The 4,792-nt window shown below is 34.7% G+C and overlaps 1 long non-coding RNA gene across 2 annotated transcripts; it reads right to left on the bottom strand.

Annotated features, from left to right (window-relative positions):
- Window positions 1-212: 212 nt before the first annotated feature.
- Window positions 213-1,507, bottom strand: LOC108382803 (uncharacterized). Of its 2 annotated transcripts, XR_001849706.1 has the most exons (4): window positions 1,362-1,507; window positions 1,250-1,309; window positions 988-1,193; window positions 213-490 (listed from the first exon to the last, which is right to left on the bottom strand). It is a non-coding gene; the product is annotated as an uncharacterized LOC108382803 (long non-coding RNA). The 2 variants fall into 2 exon arrangements; XR_001849705.1 differs by having other exon boundaries at window positions 213-1,193; window positions 1,362-1,505.
- Window positions 1,508-4,792: the final 3,285 nt, after the last annotated feature.

Raw genomic sequence — 4,792 nt, 5'->3', positions numbered from 1 at the left:
GGACTTCGATTTGCAGTTGGAATTGCATTTGCAAATTTTTTGCTTACTGCCATGCAAAGCGTGTGCATTTTATTGTTGTGATTTTACAAATGCAAAGAATATGCAAATCCAAGAGCGTATCGAAATATGTATCTGAAGTCAGGCATTGATTTTGCTTTAATTATTAGGTTTTCATTAAATAACGTAATTTCATCAAAACAAAAAGCAGGAACTGCTGTTGGCATCGCTGAAGTTTTATTTGCCACTGCAAATTAGAAACTCTGCTGTTGTACAAAGTTTACGTATTTACATGGTTTTTGTTAGACTAGGCTTTATTTTTACAAAAAAATTAATTACTTTTAAACGAACAAAAAGAAAACTATGAATACTGATGCTCTAATCAAGTGACCTGCAGTATATGTATATCGTTACCTTAATATAGAAAGGCCCTAACTCATTTTCATTTCGAGTTCAGATTTATACAAAATCTGTCAAATAGCTCACAATATATCTAATAGAAATTGAAAACAAATATTACAGCGTTAGATAAAAATATTATGTTTAATAAAAAGTTGTACATTGAAGGTACTCATCTTCAAAGTTGAATATCTCTGTCATTAGTTAAGCTATTTAGATAAAACTAAAAATAATTAAAACACAGATACTTCGGTTTCATGCCAACAATAAAGACTTATCTCAAATAAATACGCTTACCTTACGTTGTGTATGCTCTAAAATACAACAAACTCTCTGAATAGAAGGCTTGGAGACATGCCAGATACCGAGGGTTGCTGAACTTAATACTAATTTGTATTAAATAGTTAACTTTTTAACCAGTTAATCATTTTGAACTTAGTGGAAAATTTTTTGTTTGCTTTCGAAAAATGGTGATTCTTTGGTTTGTTACAGTTTCAGAGCTAAGCGTAGTCATTCGAGATAAATACGTTCAATGTACAACTTTTTTTTTGGTTCACTGTATCTATGTTAATATATGTGATATGTATGTACATTCACATTTGGTAGCACATATAAATTTTGGTCCCGATTGGAGTCGCTATAGTAGTAGCGATTTTAGGTACTAGATGAAAACAATAATATTAATTTTTTGAGTCTCCATAGAGGAATCTTAACTTTGGCCCCTGTCCGACACACCTTAACCGTCTCCAATGGTTTGCAACTTACTCCAACGCGCACAAAGGCGCAACAGGAAAAATCTGCGAACAAATGGTTCATTAGGTTTTGAAACAACAAAGAGCTGGTTGCAACTTACTCATCTGCACGATGGTGCACACAATCAAATTCGGCTGCAGCTGCAGTTCCCCAGAGGATGCTGCAAATGGAATGGTTCATGAATAAAGTCAAAATAATATGTTTTAGCTTACGTGTATTAGCTCTTAATCACAATACCAGCACAGGTCGGCCAGGAAACAGTAAGGAAATGGCCTAATAAATGCAAAACCAACCTATAACACCTTTCATTATTGCATCAAGGTTTTATTTATAGTAACTTCGTTTTGACATTTGACATGAGAACCCTGCACCGCCACCAAAGATTACAACACATTTACATGTGGAGCTTTTAAAGAAAAATTGTGCCGAGTTTCAACTCAGCATTGATTTATATTTTGATTCATGCATTTCCACAACATCCTGGACAGCCCTACTATGTTTTTTAATCCCACTGGGCGATACTAGTTTTAATAAAAAATCCAAGCAGGGTGTTGAGTTATTTAAGTAAAGGTGTCTTTTATCCACTGGACCTCTTCCATTCTCAAAGGTATTCCACATTTCTTGCGCATATAACTGCGGCTATGGCGACCACAGTGTATTTGCGTAGAAGTCGTTGAATTTATTAATTAATTACTGACTGAAAATTATAAAGTTAAGTTTCAAAATGAAGTTTGGACCCTTGACTACAAGTGCGTGTAGAATTTTTTTGGATCGGATCAACCATTCGGAAACAATAGCCCGAAATCATTAGGCAAATAGCTAAGCAGTACCCGTCAACCATCCACACTGTATTTGGGAAGAACTCGTTGAATTTATTAATTAATTACTGACTGAAAATGAATGGCTATTTATGACATGCAACGCCCGTACCGGAACTGCCCATATATTGAAAGATATTTAAAAATACTTACCATATTAGTTTTTGAGGGCCTTCCTTCTGCTACTGGCTTCAAAAATCGGTCCGCCACCTCGAACCATGACAACCTTGGGACATACAAATCGTCCGTACCAGCCCCACTCTTTCTGGACGATGCCACTTTAGCTGCTTCCCTTGTATACATTGTACGCAAGCTCTTAATTTTCCCTTTTAGCTCCTCCGTAGACAGGGTTAGAGACAACTCCTGCTTTATGGCATTCAGAGCTGATGTTCGAAATGAATGGTTTTTATACAATTTATTTCGCGGATCCCACAAACATGGGTGCTTCTCGTACACCTCCAAAAACGAAATCACATTAATTTTATTCATTTTAAATATATTTTTCCCAAATTTAATAAAACAAGCCACGCCAGAATACAATTTCAAAATGGTGGTATGTATACAGAATGTAAACAAACACAGGGTTGCACGGAAAAAAAGTTGAACGAGCTCAAAGTTGGCTGGCGACCAACTTTGTTGAAAGCGATTAGTTGAAAGGCCGTTCGAACGAGGCGATTTTTACTTTCAACTAAAAGTTGCCTGAAAAATCGCCTCGTGCGAAAGGCCTATAAGCTCATTGCTTCTGCAAGATCTTCATCAGGTACTTGTAATTGCCGGCTAGCAAAGCAAAAACAATTTATAAATAAAGTAATGTAAAAAAAATATTTTTTTAAAAATAAGCTTTTATTTAACATGTTTAATCAAAGGAATAAAATAAAGTAGTGAAACAAAAGATTTTTTAGCAAGAAAATTTTGTCAAAACTGCACTAAAATGAATAAAATAAAATAAGTTAAGGTCTCGTTAAAGTTACTAAAAGCCATTTAGTGAAAGGAGTTATTCAAACTCTAATGAAAATTACTAACAATTTGTACTAATTTACTTCGTTTTTAAAAAAGCTTGTCGCGCGAATAGCAAACCGGCATTTAAATATCTGCATACATACATATAAATACATACATACCTAACCAATTATGCATGTACGCTGAATTCGCCGAATAGAAAAAATCGCTGGCTCGAAATTCATTTTAGACCTATGGTTTCTTGGGCAAAAATGCTTGAAATCACCCAAATAATCATAATCGTGATGTGCCCATGTTAATTTTTTTGGGCCCCTACAAATCGACCCGCCCTAGTATACATATATATTAATGTATGAACGAACTCATTGCGCATTTCAGCTCTGCCGCTACCAAGCAATATATAAACGATGCAAGCGTGCTTCGCGTAACTACATCCATTCGTACATATGTACATATGTTTGTATGGATATATTTATGATGAAGCAAACGGGCTTCATTGATGTACTGATGGGCATATGTATGTACTTATGGACAGCAATGTTTTCATATGTTTGAATGGTTGTATATATCCCAGTAGAAATTTTATGCATACGACATCGCTGTTGGTAGCATGAGCTTGCTGCTGTGTATACATGCCAGTATAAATGAACCTTCATTTCCATTTAACACGCGTGGTTTCTCAGAGCGTATGCGTACCTTAATCACACACTTTTACTACTGCTGTATGCATATGGCTGTATTAATGTTTCAAACATACAAAAATGCATTAATGGAACAGTATTAAAGCATTCTTAGAAGATACGTATCCCCATATGTAAATGCTACTTTTCTGATACATTTTAATATACGGGGACATACAAACAAGTAGCATTTACATATGCAAATGCATATCTTGAAAATACCCGTTTGTGAACACGTCCGTTCACTAAAATTTTTGCACAAGACTGAACATATTACAAAAATTCCACTTCAAATTTATCAAGAAATGTACTTAAAACAACGACAACGTGCAATTCGCTAGAATTTGAATTTATTCGTGGAAATTCATGACTACGCATGAATTGTTCACACTAATTCACTCATATAGCAAGCATTCTTCAAGAATGCATACAACCGATTTCTANGCATGAATTGTTCACACTAATTCACTCATATAGCAAGCATTCTTCAAGAATGTATATAACCGATTTCGACTGGGATATTTGTACGTATGTACATATGTTTGTGTACATGTATATACCCTGCAGGGAAATCGCGGACTAGTGAATCAAATTTCTAGTTCCGTACTAGGACTTTATCGCCAAAAAGGAACTAGTCCGATAGAAACTAGATCCGCACCAGTCCAAAATCGGCGAAAAGTGGTACTTAAAAAACTTATTTTTTTCAGTTTTTTGAAATCTATATCTAAAGTGACGAATTTAGAAATGGTTCGGAACTATAAAAAAAGAGCGAACTAGATCTTATATGTCGAATTTAGAAGTAGTTCGGAACTATCGAATAAGGGATGCAGCGGGGGCTTGTTTACTTTACATAGATATGTGTTCGGCGGCTTTTTCGTTTAAATACGCTTCTGTTCTGTGCTTCGAAGATGCTTTTTCATAGCTTGGTAATACAAAACTAAAATTTGTGTTAACATTTCAACATCCTGGGACCGTCTGCAATCTAATAAATAACAGCGAGCACCTCTGTAAACTCAGCTAAAGCTAAAGGTATGTAAACGTACATTTCTTACAATTAATTTAATTTCAAATTGAAAACATATTCCTTTTAAAATANTAATTTAATTTCAAATTGAAAACATATTCCTTCTAAAATAACTTAAAATCGCAGACACGGAAGAACCAAAAAGATGGAAAAATCATGAT

Source organism: Rhagoletis zephyria, unplaced genomic scaffold, assembly GCF_001687245.7.
Source record: "Rhagoletis zephyria isolate East Lansing unplaced genomic scaffold, Rhagoletis_zephyria_1.1 Rzeph_scaffold_28792, whole genome shotgun sequence".
Taxonomy (NCBI): domain Eukaryota; kingdom Metazoa; phylum Arthropoda; class Insecta; order Diptera; family Tephritidae; genus Rhagoletis; species Rhagoletis zephyria.
This window is presented reverse-complemented; position numbering and strand designations above follow the sequence as displayed.